The following is a 19,045-nucleotide window of genomic DNA, read 5'->3' as shown; positions in this document are numbered from 1 at the left end:
TATGTTGAGGAGATGCTGAAGGTTAGATATTGCTAAAGCAAATGTATGCTTATATATTTTCAGCTAATAGGGTCCATTTAGGTAGGTTGGTTTGTGGAATGTAAAGTTTTCAGTTTTAAATGTTACTTTAACTAAATTGCTTGTGGTAGCATGGGAATGAAAATCTTATTTGTTACCCACACTTAAGAGTCAGATAACGTTTAATAATTTTAAATTGCCGGTAAATTTATACTGGCTTGAATTGTCAGGATATGGGATTAAAATAATCTCCTATAATGACAGAAGGTAGTTTAACATTTATAGGGCCTCAATCATTCTGCCATATGAGGAAAATGCATTTTATCCGTTTGATTTTTTTTAAACTTTGATGGGATGGGAGTTTGGTTTGACTGATTCATTTTGGTTCTCATGTTTCACGTGAAGGGGAGAATCACCATGATAAATTGATATGGATTTGATGAATGGTTACTTCCTATTCTGTATAATTATCAGGCAATAGTTTTGATGAAAGATGCTGGGAAATGAAACTTTTCACTTCAGATAACCATCCACCCTGTCTGACAAGAAAAATGGGTCTCCATTTTCAACACATTACTGTGGATCAAGGCCAACAGAGGGAGGGCAAGTGTTTGTAAATTGTGAAGGATAGGATGGATTTGAAAAAGTGCCTGTCTAAATGAAGTTGTGAAAGAAATTCTGATGACAAATAAATGTACATGCAATGTTGAGAAACCTGATTATCTGAGAAAGCTGGTTTTAATTCGTAACTGGCAGGGAAAGGATTAACCACTTATAAAAAGCACCCAAATGTAGTGGTAGCCATTACATTTTTGATCATATAGATAAGAGGTACCTCATCCCTTAGGGAGTGGGTAGGCTCTTAAAGGGATGCAAAATGGACTCTGCATGTCTTTGAGGGGCTCTTTTGCTTACAGCCTGTGGTTCTGCTGGATAAAGGCATCACCTGTGCAATCTCAGTGCTCACAGAAGTCATTCTGAGGCTAGTTTTAGGGTTGTTTGATCCAGAATGTGCAGATGGTATGCTTGGAAGAGCACACACATTGTTTTTCCAGATTTTGAGATGGTTGTGGGGAAACATAGTGCAACTGGAGCAAACAGACATACCAGGACTCAGTCTGCTGTCTGTAAATGGAAGTCAGCCACTACAGTTGTGTTTGTCAGATTTGCAAATACTTGGATAGCAACAAAAGCATTATAGAGAACGTGACTGTTCTTAGAGACGTTTTGGTTTTCTTACTGTTGTGGGTTGTATGCAACTAGCAGATCTAATAAGAGCACATGAACCAAGTTTGCTGTGAATGGAAGTAGGATAAAAGATTGTTATATTTAGATGAAGCCTAAGATAACATTAAGATGTTTATTCCTAGTGACTCCAAGTCTGAAGGACAGCTTCCTCTGTTAATGAAAAGCTAAATTTGTCATCTTCAATGAGAAAAGTTCCTAAGTGTTAAATATCTCGGGAAATGTTCATGCAGATACCACTGAGCAAGTATTTCCATTCGCAGTGACAGCACAGAGGCCTGTTCTCCTGGGATTTTATAGCCTGATGATGAGTTTGTATGTTTATTTCCTTAACTGTAGGAAGGAGTGAACCTAAGACACGGCCTTTCAGCAGGAGCATTTCTTCTGCACCTTCCTACAGAAGATAGGAAATTTGTTGCCATATTTGGTTGAGACTAATATAGGTTCAAAACATGTTGAGGTAAGGACAAAATGGGTGATGGACATCACAGGCATCACGTCCATGTGCAGAACTTAGGCCTGATTTTCAAGCTGCTCCTATATTTTTATTGTAAGAATAGATGGAACAGGAAACTCCACGCTGAAATGTTGAAAAGGAATTATTACCTTATGGTGTGATGTTCTGGTAAACTGAAATTTATCATGGCTATTCTATTACAGGAGAAAAATAAAGAACAATCAGCTACCATATCTGTACTAGAGATACAGTACTGCAGATGAAGCTTAAGGATATAATATCAACATGGAATTATAAAAAAAAAATTAGTTATGAAACAATAATTCTCTTAATACAAGGATTTGGTTAAACTTCAGTTTGAGTAAACTAAACGAGGCATATCATATTTTAACCTTATGATAGTATAAAATATGTATTAGGACAAGAGTGAGTTTGTTTAAAAAATTGTAACAATTACATAAACCCCAGAAAAAGCCCATACACTACTCTGTAAAGAAGATGAGTAGTTAAGAACTGAGGCGAATTGTCATTGCGGAGCTTGTTATTGTGATGTGTGTTTTGATAGGAAAAGTATCGAGAAGAGTGTTTTCAACTTGAAACTATCTTTGTATTTCTTTTGTAATGAACAACAAATGTACTGTAACTCAGTTTGGATGAAAACTGAGTTGAGTCACTGATTGTCTGAAGTTCCCATTAGTATTAATTTATATTTTTACAGGAATTCGATTATGTAGGTCTTCTGTTTTCAGGGAACATACAGGTAGATTATTTTTCTCACATAAGTATGTTATTTTCATGTTCTGTGGATCTTGAGGAAATGAAGCAACAAACTGCAATGATGAAGAGAAATGGCTGTACTGGCAATATGATCAGAAATATCATGCTTGCTGCATACTGAGAAGAACATTTTCTGCAGCCTTTGTAGGAGATGTAAGAAAGGGGGACTTAAAGGATGACAATTATGCATGTTTTCAAATGTAAATTAATGTCACTGTCGTCATAGACTTAGATGCTGCTTTCTCAAGTCTCACACTTGTTTTGAACTCCACAGACTTTGGGCCTCACTTCACATAAATCAGTCCACCACAATTTGGATATTAGAAGTCTGATATTACAGGTCTACCTCAGTGGTTATTTTGCTTCATTCTATGGTTTGTATCATGCTCCTAATATTCTGTTTATGAATAGAACAGCTGCTTATTCTGCGGGGTTTTTCTGGAAGAGTGCACTGGCCACCTTTCTCCACTGGGGTGTACAAACAGCCCGTGCAACTGCAGGCAATGGGCTAAACGTCATCTTAATTCTGCATAAATTTCAGTAATAACAAGCTAGTCCAAATTCATCATTATTCTCTAAAACAAGCAAGCAGATGGAAAGACGTTGATTTCTGAAGCAGAAATCGCTCAAACAAAATCTACAAAACGTTGAATTTCAGAGTAAATTAAAAGCATATATTTCAGTCCCTACAGCCCCTGGAAACTTGACGTATTGTAAATGTTACCATGCATTTCAAATCTCTTGAAAGCTACCATCTATTATGGCGAGATTAAAGGACCGAGAGTATCATTCAAGTAAATCTCATACAAATCTATTTTGAGTGGATCCCTCAAACATGTTGAGTAGGATACTTTAAACATAGATATCTATTTATATATATAGGAGTACCAATCTTTATTCCTCTGCTGGAGTTAACCTGAATATTTTAATGATAAATAGGATAAGAACCATAGCTAGAATGTGTAAAAGCAAAGTCCTCACAAGTGACTACTGATTTGGTGACTTGAATTTTTATTTCTCCAGCTTAAGTTACCTTTAAAGGCTTATTTCCTGGAGGATCCTTATTTTACAGTTTAATTTGAACCACTGTCTGCTTTAGCATATACTAGTAAAAAGGTAACCCACTGCATGCTGTGTTCCTCCATTTTTCATTCAGGGAGGCTGTGCCTTCTGGTTGTCTTCCCCATACTCTTGCACTTGCTAGCTTTACTGGCGAGCTTGTAGAAAGTCTGCTGTTGCTGGGAAAACTGATTTACTGCTCTCATTTAGTGCCCAGGTCCTAGTACTGATGTGCTGTGTCCGAAGTGTGACTGCCTTAGGGAAAATGAGATGTGTGCTATAAGATCTTCAGGAGAAGGGAGGTGTGGGGAATACGGGGCCTGAGCTGATGGGAAAGGGGTATGCTGGAACAGGAGGAAAGGGAATGCAAGTGCATCTTAGTGTGGGTCAGTTCAGCCTTTTCAGGCCACTCGCCTGCTTGAGTCACAAAGATGTTTTTATGCAAAGTCCTGCATTTTCTGTGCCCTATGCCCAGACCTACAGTGTGGTTTTTTTTTTTAAATTCCTGATGAAGTATTTTATGCACCTAGACTGAGCACTTTAATGAATTAAGGGTATATGTCTTTCCTGTTGCATGGCCTAATTTAGCACATTCAAATTCAACACCAGTGTGTGGCCCAAACACTTGAAAGCTATTTAGAAGCAAGAACACTGAAACATAATGCATCTGCTTTTCTGTCAGAAAATTTGTAATTAGTCATGCAGACACACTTGAACATCAAGACCAGTCTTCAGGATTTGAGGAGGAACAGGAGTTCAGAGTGCAGTGTAATGGTTCTGGTTGCACATTTTTGGAATCCATTATCAGCTCATTATTTTAAGCTGATAGCTGATATTTCAGCTGAAAAATGAAGTTAAGGGGATGCAAGGGGCATAAATAAAATTGTGGGAAAGGCCAGTTTGCGCTGTTTTATTTCCCAGCTGAAAGGAATAACTTGTGCATACTCGGAGCAATGTTGTATACTTACTTGGAGCAGCTTGTGTGAGCAGGAATTAGTTAAATAATGTGATGGAGAAATCAGGAAAGAAGTGAAATAGTCATTCTCAAACTTTAAAGTTTTTCTCATCTTGGGAGATGTTTTGGGAAGGTGCTTGGAGAGCACAAAAGATGAAGTATTGTATTTTCTTTGAATCCGGGTATAACATTTTCAGAGCAGATGTACCTTCATTACACATACAGCTGGGGCTGTTAGGAAACTTTCACAGCTGCTGGGCTGTGCTGACCAGTCTGCTCATAATTTGAAATGGAAGGAGTGCAGGTGAAAGCAGACTGTTGGGCTCCACTTCAGCCTCTGACTGAGCAGCTGAGATGATGCAGGTTTCTATGTATTATTGAAACAAATTAATTGTCTTATTTTAATAGTTTTCTCAACTTCTTCATGATGATTTTTCCTCAACCAAGGAAAAATATTGGGGGAGGAGGGGGGTTGTAGGCAGCCCAGTGTCAGGGTGGGCAGCGCTCCTTGAGCAGTGATGAGTATGTACCTGATGGGTGAAATGAAACCTGTTAATCACAGCATGTCACTCAGTGCACCCTTCCTCATTGCTCAGCCCTACCGAGACAGTGGTTCTCTTCTGGGGCAGCACATTTGGTTGCTGTTGTAGAAACATGTTCTCACAGATACCAAGGACAGCTTAACAAATGGCAACACATATATTACTTCATGTTATATCAGATGATTATGGGTTCAGTTTTCCACCTGAAGACTGGCCCACAATGTCATGAGTCCTTTTTGGCTCTCCCCATCATTGCTGTGCTGGGGAGAGGTAGCAACAGAGGGCTGGTGCTGCCCCATCTGCCTGGGAAAGGGCATGGCTGCCTGCTGAGCCCCTGTCAAAGGCAGGAGTAATAGCTGTTAAGCTGGAAAACATTAAGTGTATTATAAAGAATGGAAGAAATAAGACTCGTAAGGGGAGAGACCACAGTGCAGGTATGTTCAGCTAATTTAAACGCTACCTTTTTTCCAAGGTAAAGGAAAGATGTAATCAATTAATTGCTAATATAATTATAGATGCTCAGAGCATTAATATTCTTAGCTTAACTTTTCATCTAAAAGCTCACACACAATGTTCATAAAAGTAGAGAACATGTCAAAAAAACAAATTTTGAATTCTTTATGCTAAAATCTATAGCTGAATTGTCTGATTTCTGACATGGGTCACAGCAAATTTTTACACAGATACATGGAAGATACATGGGTTTTGGAGAAACAGATGATTTACTTGTGTGTGCATCCATGTTAGCAACTGTAAGGGGAAATAAAAGACCTGTGATACCAAGATGGTATTCTCACCCCTTTCTAATCCATCTTTATGACTTCAGGAGGTTCTGTGCTTTTTCAGTGCATTACCAGAAATGAAACATGAAAGACAGTCTTGGCTAAATTTGAGGTAAGATCAAAACCTCTATTTTTCAGTAATGCTTTATTTTCTAAAATGTAATTTAGACAAAAATAGACTGAAGCTTCCCTTCAATGAAAATATAAAATAAGATATATTCATAATAAAATATTGAAATGAAATCTAGTCTGCACTTCTTTCTCAAGATAATGTTTCCAAATGCTAGTAACAAATACAGTTTATTACTAAATTACAACTGAAGATTAAGGCAGCTGTCTGTAGTGCACCCTACTTGTGAATGCATGAGTGCACGTATGATGATGTGGTTTTCAAGAAGACAGTAGTAGATTTGCGACATTCTTAATTTTTGAGATATGTTCATATGCTGTTTTTAATGTGTCAGAGTTAATGTATATTCGTTCTATACTCTCCATCTATGACTATCACAGTTGACATTGGTAAGAAAATGTCAGCTCCTTAGAAGTAATCCACTTGAAGTGGAGTAGCTGTGCTTCTTCCAGGGGTGTGAGGGAAGATGGTTGTGACCTGTTGCAAATCTGGAGGAGTGAGGTTGAGATGGTCCAGATTCAAGTAAAAAGTCCTTTGAGTTAGCTGAAAATGAGTACCTGGGAATTCAAACACCATTAAATCTGAGCAAATTACATCACCCCTTTATGTGCTAGTACCTGCAGAAACTGGTGGTTGTGGCTGTGCTGTTCCAACATCCTGTTTGTGTTTTACCATTGTATTTCTTGCAATAGTGGAACATAACATTAGTTTTTGCTTGTATATGTATATATGTGAGCTATCTGAATGAGACAAGCAGAGACTCATTCTTAGAGGCTGATTTTTCTGGTGGCTGATGTGTACCCACAGTGTGACTTGCAAGAAGCTTTCCAATATCATACAATAATAGGAATTAGAAATAGGAAGGACTTTACTGAGAAATCTAGTCCATTTCTCTGAAGGCTGAATCCTCGTTGACTTTTGTACCTTGGTCTGTCTTGAATTAATGTCAATGTGACTGATAAGGCAGGTATGTTTGGATGGTGAGGGGATGGCTTCACTTAGTTTCTGGTTGTTATTGTCTCTACTGTTCTTGAATAATAACCAGAACAATTCTTTCTGTTGTGGTCTGGTCAACTCCAGCCTACTGCTGATGTCGTCCCTTCTGCTCCTTCCTCAAGACACTTAATCTGTTGCACTCTATGCTGTCGGCATAGTATGGCACCATGGCAGGATGGAAGAGAAATTCCAGTTCATAAAATTAGCCTGTATTAAAGATTAGGCTTGAGACTCAGCAATTTACAGAGTGCTTTCCTTACAGTGAAATAGAAATAATTATAAATCATGGGGAATTTTTCCATATAGGAATATATGAATACTTTTACTCTATACTGTATAAGCAGCTGTACCTTCTTAGAAGTAGAAAATAGATGAGAAAGAGAAGAATATTTCTTGGAGAATTAAAGTTACCTACTTGATATCAGCAGAAGAAAAAAAAAAATTATGCCATCTATTTATTCTTATAAAATGTCTTCCATTATTTCCACTTTCGTAACGTCTTTTACAGGGATAGAGAACTGCTGTCAGTTACTCATTAAGTAGGGTCAGTTTGGATTAAATTGTTGGTATTTCTTGAATTAAAATTAAAAAAAAATAGAAGAGTGGACTCAGATTCCATTTGCATCACTGGTATAAGGGTACAGCTCTAATGTGTAACTGGAAGCAAACTAATCCTTTTGCAGTGCTGTTCCAACCAAAACTACTTTTTAAATTGTGGCTTGTGGACACAAAATACATTTAAAAATATACGAAGACACATTTAAACGTGTAATAAGTGTAAAAATAAGTGTTTGTAAAATATTTTAAAATGTTAAAATAGTACTTCTGAAAGTAAATGTATACAGTGAACAGTAGAAGTGTTAATCTCTTACAGCATAAAGATTATTTTGAAATAGTATCTTCTAAAACACATAGCACTTGCTTTTTCCTGAAATTATGATGTTGGTAAGTAATAACTTCATAGATGTTCTAGCAAATAATTTCTGACTTATTTATGACTTAGACTATAAACCTTGAGACATAGGGGATGCACTTAGCTTTTAAGCCCATTCATGTGAATCCATTGCCCCACTAAATGGGGAAAATGATCCAAATTATACATTTTTAAGCAAGGTTACTTTTCCCCTGATGTACATCTACTATATATTGAGTAATTTTGGGGCTAGAAAACAGCGTGGTGGAAGCTGTTGTCTTCCTTTACGTAGTGTTGTGGCATAGTGTTGTGAACAGCTTGGTGTTGAGATGGCTCTGTGCTAACAACAGAAATAAAAGGAAGTAGGAACTGGAGAGGAGTGTTTCTGACAGATTGCAGATGCAGTTTCTCCTTCTCTATTCCTTCTGTACCACCTTCTTGTCCAGTCATGCTTTGCTTCGTACAGAGCTTGTAAACTCTTGGGGGAAAAAGACCATCTGCTGCTTCTGTGTTTGGAAAGTACTTAACACAACAGATCTTTAGGTAAATAATGGATACCTTCTCCCTTCTCAAGCTTTCTTGTCATCCATGTTTGCATGCTATGGTTCAGCTGGCCGTGTGGGAGACGTACATTAGTCAGGTGGATGAGAAGAAACTGAGCACTAGCATTTGGAGGTAGATTCCAGGTTACAGTACTACAAGAGGCTGACTGTGGGACTTGAAGAAAGTATAGCCAACATCAGACATGCTGGCTGAACTTGCTTATGACTTATTTAGCAAGAATTTAAGTCTGGTCTCTTACTGTCTGGGAAGTATTGTTGGGTGCTTATGCAGTGATTTTTTTTTCTCTCATTCTTGTTGACATTTATAGGAATTTCCTAGCTAAATGTATGCACTTTATTTTAAATATTAACTGTTACTTACTCGGCACATAAGCTGGAAATGAAATACTGGAGAATTTTAAGAATCCACATCTTCAATATTGCATGTAACCCTAGTTGGGTGGATCACAAAGAAGGGTCTTTGAAGTGGTAGGATGGGCTTAACAAAGAAGTCCTGTTACTTGCTGAGATCTGAAAGTACATGTTACTTGGGCAACATGATTTTATAACAGCAAGCACAACAAAGGTGGTGCACAATAAAGATGCCACACACTTGGAATTAGTGCAGTCAGCAGAAAGGAAGAGTTTTCGATTTTCATCAGTGACTTTTAGTAGCTGTAATAGAGAGGAAGTGAAGTATGATCTGAAGGTTAAAATGCTGTCTGGTGATCTGGATTCAGTCCTCTACCCTGAGGGACACTGAAGTCAAAGTTTGTCTTATCTCTTTCTATTCTAGGAGACCCTAGGTGTGGCTCATGTATGTGAATAGTGAAGTGAAAAGCATGAATTAGAAGTCTTAAAGATTTAGATTTAATATGCTATCTTGAAAGACCCTTTCTTTGAAACTATTCAGTGAGTGCTGTAAGCATTGGTTGTTAGACTAATATGTGCCTAAACTTAAGGCAGTTACACTTCTTGGTTTTGGTATGATGGGAATCTCTCGATTATATACTTTTATTCTAGTCATATTAGGAGCAAGTGAGAATTTTGACATATTTGTACTCTTGAAGTTATTTCAAAGGTGTGGAAAATTCAGCACTTGTGGAGTTTGCCTAGAAATTCTTGTAAATGAGAGTTCTCTCCACTTCTAGGAAGTGCCATTACCTACATTTTCATAATATTCACAGGTTCTCAAATCACCTGTTTAAACAGCCTTTTTCTTCATCAGGAATCTTACCTGTTAGTGGAATGAGCTGTCTCAAAGGCCATGTTTATTGCCCTACTTTTCCCTTATGCCCACTTATTCCCTACACAAATATTCTTCTATCCAAATTACCTCCTAGCAATGAGGATAAGGTAGTGGACCATAAACAGGCTTTGTAGTATGTTTCACTTAATTGATAAGATAATGCTAAAATATTTAATATTACAAGATACTGGAGTGATCAGGTCTTGCTTCTGATTCTCAAGCACTGATCACCATGCAACTAATGTTTGCGGTTTTTCTTTTTTCTTTTTGCTGACAGCCTGAAGATATCTCTGCCTAAGCTGGTATGTGCAGCTTTAAGAGGTTTGTACTATTCTGTACATAGGTTGTTTGACCCCGTTACAATGGCTGATTGGTCTCCTATTAGGACACTCCTGTTTTTTTCTTAATTAAGAGAGTTTCCTGATAATGCTTTCCAGATATGGCTTCTTAGTGTTTTTCTTTAATTGTCCTCAAGGTGGTTTTCTGATCGTGCTTCTCAGGTGTGGTTTCCTAATTGCCTTTCCTTAATCACACAGTATGTGTGCAACAGTAAGGTTGCTTGAATAGGTCATGTATATGCTTCTGGTTTAATTTCTTTAGAATTCCTTTTACTCTGCCATGATTCATTAACAACAAATGTATAAAAGTAGTTTGTAATTAATTTATTAATATATTGATAACCATGGCGTTGTTTCTTATGTTAGCAAATTTTTTACATAAGTTCATTAATGCTTTTCACATTAGAACAAGAGCCGAACCTGTATTTTTACTGTAATGTAAGCGAAGGTGTCAAAAGCCTACAAAATAAGGTCGTGACATTAATTATGAGGAATGTCTTCATCTCCTGTCTCCTGTCAGAAGGTCAGAGTTGCAGGTGTCAGCTTTGGTTAATGTGGCCAGGATCTGCGGATAATGTTATTAGTTTTTGGCAAATTTTTATAGAATGTCAGATGAAAAAAATACAGTATGGATGAAAGGGAAGTGTTATATGAAAACGCTCAGAATGACATGTCTGTCCCTATATAAACAGCTAATAAATAAGTAGTCAATATAATGATTATTCAGAAGATGTTTCTGGCTTTGTCAGACTGGTATAATTTATCCTTTGTAAATGTATAATTCATCACATCTCCAAAAATACATTATCTTTTGCTGTTTCCCTTGTGACATAGGCAGTTTGAAGCCCCGAGGGCAAGATCACGAGAATATCACTTTATTACTACTTATTCTAGTAGCAAGAGAAAAAAACAGACTTCTTCAGCTTCCTTTTTCTTGCCAACAGGTCAAGCAAGAAATATTTTTTGCTTATTTATTTTTTCTAGATTTAACTTTTGGATGAGGAGTTATTTCATTGCTAAGCACTAATAACAAATAAGCATTACAGCCTTGATAATGCTTAGGACTAAGGATCACAGCAAGGAAACTGCTTTCTTGAACAACAGTGGATGGAAACATGGGTACGGAAGGCAGCACATGGGTTTTCTCATGCTGTGGCATTGGAGTGTGGCTGTGTGAGGCAGGGTCCTGCCTGGGGCACCAGAATGCTCTCAAGTCCTTAGCCTCATCCTCAAATTTCTGTGGTAGCAGCGAAGATGTGAGTGCAGGTCCAGCCAGATATGATGTAAGATGTAAGGCATGTTCTACTAATGTCTTGAAATGCCAAAGTAGTTTGGGAGAAATGAAAAATTGGGAGAACCCTGGTTAGGGTGCGCTCCTGTTTTTTTTTTTCTTTGGTTTTATTTTATTTTTAGGTCTAGAAGCTCTTGCTGAGTATCAACACTTGCAAGTAATCGCTAGTCTCAGAAGAACAGGGCTCAACCAAATGACTGAAGTTTTGCACAAGACAGGGACTCTCTCCTATAAACAGAAAGTAGATAAAATACTTCGAGAGTTCACAAACTGGCTAAGCTGTCACAGATCTACAAAGCATCTGAGAGGAACTTACAGATCGTGAGTGTAGTGCAAGACTAGGAAGAAATTAGAATCCTTGAAAAAGCATCTCAAAACCGCCACAAAACACCCCATTTGACTAGCCCATGTCCATGGGCACAGCACAGCCTGAATCTCCCAAATTTCAAGAAGCTATCTGGGGTAACTATGTAGGGATGCTCAGCTTTCCTGTGTGTCTGATACCCAGAGATCCATGGCTGAATTGTTCTCTAAAAGTGCATTGCTTTCTCTGTGGGAAGAAACCATAAGCAATTTGCTTCCTAATGCAATTGCTTTAGAGATGAGCCTGGTGACAGGAGGGAGAAATCTGTGCCTTGTCCTATAGCAGTGAAAGGCCATCAGCAAAATGCCCTTCAACACCAGCCTTTTTCCCTGTGGTGCTGTCAGGAAATGACCTACAGCTTGTTGATGCTCTGCATCATCTGGTTCCCAAATAGGCGCCTGCGCTAATGACAGTGGTGCTTTCCTGCTTCCTTGGGCTGGTTGAAATGTCTCGTGTCTCTCCTCCCCATCCCCAATGTGCTGCATGTCCCACATAGTCTTGGGAGCAGCTGTAGCTCCAGTGTACAGATGGGATAATGTTCTTCCAGAAAAGTGTTTGCTGCATGATTGTGCCTGTGTTATTTTGTGACCACAGACTATCTTGCTCTAATTGTAGTAGAACTTATTGAAAAACACCTTTTGGCTTCAGTGTTGCCCCTCTGAGAGTCAACTTGATGGTCTTGTGCATTTATTACACATGATAAGCACTTTGTCCAGGTGTTATTAAACTTATGCTCTGACTTGAAAGAACAGCTGTTGAAATATAGGTCTACTTTTATATCAGTACCTTAAAGGAATATGTTCTTTAATTCAGCAGTGAAAAGGCTTAACAAAGTGCCAGTGATCAGAATCTAATTGAATTTGCTCAATTAGAAAAAAGCATTGAATGGGTTTAAAAAAAAAAAATTGGAAATATAATACTGAAAAATTGAGCTTTCGGAAATAAATTTTAAACTAGACACCAAAGAACATTTTTTATCATCTTCCCATTATTACTTAAAAAGGGAATCTGATTTAGATGGGTTTACATGAATGATCTGAATGTGAAAAGCCTGCTGCTATGGCCTCATGGCTGCAGGAAGGGAATGGCAGGGACAGTCAACAAGCAGGTCCAGTGTGTACGCAGCTCATGTTGAACTCCACAAGTTGCAGTTGTGCTAAAGTTACTCTTGATTGTTGTACCTTTGTACAAAGTTCCTTTTTGTTTTTTACCCTCCCACCTTTTTTATGAATAGTAGGAATATAGTGGCAGGATTGTATTGGATAGACTCTGTTATGAAGCTCTCCCTTAATATCTATGCAGAAAAAGCCAGAATATGCAGGGTTTGATTTTTGTTGGATTAAAATACTTTTAATAGCATTTTCTAACTGATATATTAATTATATTCATGTGATGCTAATTTAATTGGAGGAAAAAAAAAATCTAATAGAACATTTCCTGATTTCTTGTCAACATAAAATAGATGACCTAAATAGATGTTATGCTAAGAATATTACATGACTGAAAATTAGGTCTATCTTTATTAATGGAATTATTGATTTTGATGCATGTTTAGACATGGTTTTTATATATGAGTTTTAAGTTATGTTAATACATAATTAAGCACGAGTATGAAGAATTGCATTCTTTAGGTAAAATTGGACAGGCAATAAATAAATCGCCTATAATAGCTCTGGTAACTTGACAAATTAGTACAGTGTAGTTAGCAATGTTTGTAGGCATGCACACCATGTCTGAAGTCTATCACCGAGTACTGTGACTTAGCTGGTGTTGTTCCTAAGCCTCTTGACTGAGGCACAGAACGATGTTAACAAATGTCAAAATGAACTCTGCCTCTTGGTGCTTTCAGCTATCATCCCAACGAACTCTTCATGCCTATGCCTAACTTTAAGAATATGAGTGGTTCCCTTGAAGATTTTTTTTTATGCTTTGCTAGATTAACAGATCTACATGCTGCTCCAAATGTGCCTTATTGTCAAATACTGAATCTTTTTTTTTAGGGTGGATTAACAATTACTAGTCTTGAAGTAAGAGAAGGTGCAAATTAATAGCAATATGGGGTGAGCCTTTGTAATATGAACCTGTGTGAACTTGTGCAACAAGCCATGGTATCTGTAGCTCATAACGTTTTGCTGTCATTATTGGTTGAGAATAGATTTGAGCCTCTGTTTTGGAGGACAGACACTTAAATCGTTCCGTGCTGAAGTCCTTGTGGATGTTGCATAGTGTAATATGTAAGCTGGCATGTACTGGGTGAGATGTGTGAAGGATTCTTGCTATATTCAGCAGTGATAAGAGGCAGCATTCAGTTCTGAGCATCATCTTTCCTGAAAGATACAGGGAAATGGGGAATTTGGATGAGGCCAACAACTAGAAGTGTTGTAAACTGTGAAAGAACTGTAGCTTATAAGAGGGGGTAAAAAGTGAAGCAAGACACATCTCCAGTCCTAAGACATATACGACATGGAAAGAAATAAGCTACATGCACTGTGGATGAGACAGAGGGTAATGGGATTAAGTTTAAGTGTGGGAGACTTAGAACTGATGCTCTGAAAATCTTTCCATCAATGATGAGGATAGTGAGGCATGAAGAGGTTACATGAGAAGGCTTTAAAGTCTGCCACTATGGAGTGTTGGAAATCACACAAGTATGACAGCAGGGGTTGGACTAAGTGGCCCCTATTTTTTTAATTATTTGCAGATACTGAACTGTGAATATTGCTGTATTACTGTGGGAATGCCTGTGGGTTAGAGTATGATCTCAGCATTCAGCACAGACTTAGGGGCCACTGAATTTTACTGTTATTTGGGGTATCCTTTGGGTTTCCAAATTCTGTCTCTGCTGTTCAGTGCAAAGCTGCCCTAGCTGTATTTAGTGAGAAGGTGCTGGGAGGAACAGAGAATATTGCTGTCAGAATGTGATCCTGCTGAAAATGCTTTTATATTTGCCAAGCAATTGATCAACAGCATGAAGTTATATAATGATTTGCAGAGATCTGAATGCTTTAACAAAAAAACCCCTTGCACACAGATGAGTGGGAATTTTTAAAAGTCAGTGAATTGCCAACCCATTCCTGAGATCCAAATATTTTTTCTCTCTGTTCTGTACCGCTTCTCGCAATCGCATCGATGCTGCTGTTTCAGGGGATGGCTGTACCTCATGTCAGAACCCTTGACACGCTTGAACTGTCAGGTTTTTGAGTGCTCTTATGCCCTGTGCTCTTGTGCTAGTGGCACCTTTTCAAAACCTACTTTGTCACTAATAGCTCTAACTCTGGATCGATAAGGTGATCCTACTGCTAGTGAGTGCTTTTAATAGATACCCATATGCCATAAAAAAACCTGAATAGAACAGGCACAGGCAAATCTGAATTTGCTTCAGTAATAATCCTGTTTGACCCTTCCTCTGACAGTTGTTTATTAACATCTAGTTAGATTAGTCCCATGTGAATGTGGAGATTTGCTGTGGTTTCACAGAAAAGGAGACACTTCATCTCCTCAAGATTTAACCTGAAATCTGCCTGAATGCTACAATTTTGAGGACTGCATTGGCACTGAGTTTCCTGGTTACTAGAAAGCTGGTGGTTTAGCACTACTTTTGTCAGGTGTGTGATAAGGTTTGTGTATTTATATAAATGCAGGAGTTCTTCAAAGACTGTTTAGAGATTTTTTTTTTTTAAAGAGAAATTGCATTTAAATATGTAGTTGCGATACATAAGTGATGAAAGCAAAAATATGTGTTTTAAGCTGGCTGGGAGCAAGTACTGATTCCCATGAAATGCTCATGTGGGGTGGTTCCCAACTGAAGATTATGTCTATGGCCTGGAGTTTTGGGGTCAGGAGTGAGGCACTGTTCTGTAGTGGCTTAAGTCTGCTCTCGCTGAAGACACGGGAAGCAGAAACATCGCAGGGCACCTGCTTTTCAAAATCTGCCCAACTTTAGGCTTGTCCGTGCTGTGCTTTGGAGTGCAATGAATAGATTTCCGAGCTAGTTAGTAACCCAGCTTTGGAGCCCGAATTGGTCTGAATGAAGCTGTGACTGAGCTGCTAAATCCTGCTGGGAGATTGGCTAATTACCTTAACTGTAATACTGAGAAAATATACTTACATAGCCTTCAGGTCCTGAACTAATAACAACGCAGTGCTGCACTTAGCTGCATGGTTGTACTGTAAGAAGTTTGAACTCCTGTTGGGATCATTGCACCTTGCTCTGTTACATCTTGTAAATTCCAGCTTTGTTCTTTTCTGTTTGAAGATGACCTAAAGTTTTATTACTTTCTGTTTTCTAATACGCGGGGAGTTTATCTGCCGAAAGGAAAAGCAGCATTAAAATAAAACACAATTATAGCTCCTTCACTACTCTCTGGACTAGGAAACACTAAATGTGAAACTAAAAACCAACTAGACCTCTTTAACAATAAAATATTTTTCTGAGAAATATATTATGTAACAATAGTGTTTGGAATATTTAATTTTAATATGAACTGTAACTGTGATTTGCAATCTCATCTCGTGCAATTTTTCTTTGTTAATAGTTATTCATTACAGCCAGCTAGTGAGAGATGTATATTATGGCATAAACTTTAAAATAAAATATACATGCAGGCGTTTCAAGTTGCAGTTGTGCTGGAGCCTCGGTATTTGGTTATCGTTACTTTCACATAATTGTAGCAGCAAAGCCTTATGGCTGTATAAAAAAACTTCTGAACATTGTAAAACTGACCTCCTCAATGGATAACGCATGAATTGCAGTTTATGAATTGGGGATAACTAGTAAAACCCAACTTATGGTGAATTTGGAGATGAGCAAGTTGCTGTAGGTCATTTGTAGAGGAGTATTTAACTCTTGTGAGAAACAAACAGTTTAAAGGTGACAAACGTTTTATTAAGACTATCTTAGTCTGTTTCTTGGCAGGTTATCCTTTCCCTGGTGGTACAGTGGGTTAAGGGTTGCTGCGGTGGAAACAAATGGTAACTGGAGCCTTGGAGAGTTGATTTGTGAGAGCAGTGAAGAGGGTGGACGTGCACGTTTGTATCTCCACTCAACTACAAATATAACGCTCGAGTTTATGATCACGTAACCTCAATGCATGCCACTTCCACAGCTGCCTACCTGATGTGAACATACTGACTGAAATTCTTTTTAACTTTTGTTTTCTTGCCAAGTACCTGTATTGTTAAGGAAGGGGGAAAGCAAAGAAGTTTGCACGTTCTACATATCTTTAAGTGTTGCTGGATCTTTTATTTTCTCCCACGTGCTTTCCCTGACAGAGTCTCGCTCTTCTCTCTTGCTCTGCAGTTGGAAACCCCATGGAGGCTGCTCCGTTATTGCAGAGAAAAGGTTCTTTAAGATGCTTTTACCTTCTGGTTATTTTTTCCTTGTTTTATTTTCCCTTCAGATCGCCTTTTTCCCTACTATCTGCAGCATAAACAGTTGTTTGCTTCTGTAGCCTGAAGCTCTGTTTACTTCCTTGCAAGGGAAGACAGAGTTGTTTTCTCTTTCTAACATGCTGTCAATCTTTATCTTCTTCCAAGGTCTTTCACTTGATCTTTTTTTCCTCACAGATCTTGCTTTTTCTTTCAGCTGCCCAAAGCTCTTTTCCTTATTGCAGTACTCATAGGTTCGTTTAATCTCTGCTCTTTCTGCCCTAAAACCTCAGGGAACATGTTTCTGCTTCCCACTGCTTCTCTGCTTTGCCTCTGTGTCCTCTGTGCAGGGCTACTGCAACGATCCTGAGCTGTCCACTGACATCCCCTCCCTCTGGTGCCGGTGGGCATCTTGGAAACTCCATGCAACCACTTTTTCTGGGAGCTGTGTGAGCGTATATATATTATTTAAAGTACTCAGGGCTGTAGCCAAGCTAGGCACAGCCTGACATAAAAGTTAAAGGAGAGATACATGAAAACATTAAAGTCTTGGAGCACATTTAAAAGTTTTGGATATGTAAGGGTCTCAATCTGAGGCTTTTTTCATTTTCTGTTGTAATGAATATGTATGTGATGGTAACAATAGACAGATTTTTATTTTAGAAAATTTTAATATTTCAATTACTACAAAAAAGCAAAGTCTGTCACCCAATCCATGGTAAATGTTGTAAAACATTTTTATAAGGTTTCCTGGCTAAAGCAAAATTCTATTTTAAAGTTGTTAAAGTTCTGTAATGAGCTACCTTTCTAAGCTTGCTGATAAAAGTATAATATTCTGTGGCTCAAATAATAATTCAGTGAAATTAACCAAGTAAGTGGTCAATGAAGCAAATGATTAAAAAGAGGATTGAAAAATGAAGATTAAGAAGGGATAAAATTGCATTTTCTATTACTGTACATTTTGTAGGTCATAATTAAAGTTCACTGCATAAAGAGTAAAAACACTGTTTTAAAATGCACAAAAGTATGTAGAGGTGCTTACATTTTTGCCCACTATGTCAGACTATGTATGTGTTGCTAACTTTATGCAGTGTATGTAACAGGAGTTAACAAACTTGCATTCATCTCTGCTTCCATTGCTACAAAATAGATGTTCAGGTGTGTTCATTGGTGACTTCAGTCTTTTGTATTTGATAGGCACTTTTATTTTAAATTAAGTATACAAATTGTCAAAACTGAAAGTATATTAGCTAGAACACCAGCTCATTTTTCATGCTCGTATGTAAAGAGGATTACAAGGTTTAAAGTGTTTGCAAGAGAATCTGCAAACCAGGAAAAAAGTGAATAAATTATTGAAATAGTCTTAAGCAGCTGTTCCAAGGCAGCTTTCCTGCCTTCTACTGTTTTTTGCTAAATATCCTTAGTTGGATTATACAGGTGCTGTGGGGTATAAGAATGACCAATATACTTGAGGACAGAACGTTGTTTTCAATTGCTCATATTTAGGAAGATTATTTTACTGGCCCACACTATAAGATCTCTTCCTTCTTATTCAGCACTGAGGAATGATTGTTGTAAAAGTACTTTGTGGTCTGGGAGAGTTGCATCATATTGTTTTGTGAAGTGGGACTGGATTATCTTAAAATCAGGAGGCTGCAGAATAGTGACCGAGGCTATTTCTAATTTCTATGTTGCTTATGTCAAGGGTTATTTCAGGAACATGTCATGACTACCTCAGCATTTTTTTCTCACCCTGGGAGTCTGGATGTGCTCAGGGTATATACCTGGACACTTGAAGGGTCCCATGTTTCAGGGGGACATTGTAGGCTATGTTTCAATAACAGGTATATTAAGTCTTAATTCTTTTGTACATGCTAAAAAGATCCTTTTGCATTAGCACTTTCTGATGCAGAGTGCACTGTGTGCTGCAGGGAGGTTGCCTTTTCCTGGCTTTACCGCAACTGTGGCTATTCTCTGTCCCTCTGGAGCTTTGAGTGTGAAAATAACATTAGTCTGTTTC

The sequence above is a fragment of the Nyctibius grandis genome, chromosome 9 (assembly GCF_013368605.1).
Source record: "Nyctibius grandis isolate bNycGra1 chromosome 9, bNycGra1.pri, whole genome shotgun sequence".
Classification (NCBI taxonomy): domain Eukaryota; kingdom Metazoa; phylum Chordata; class Aves; order Nyctibiiformes; family Nyctibiidae; genus Nyctibius; species Nyctibius grandis.
The sequence above is the reverse complement of the archived record's forward strand: the minus strand, read 5'-3'. Positions refer to the sequence as shown.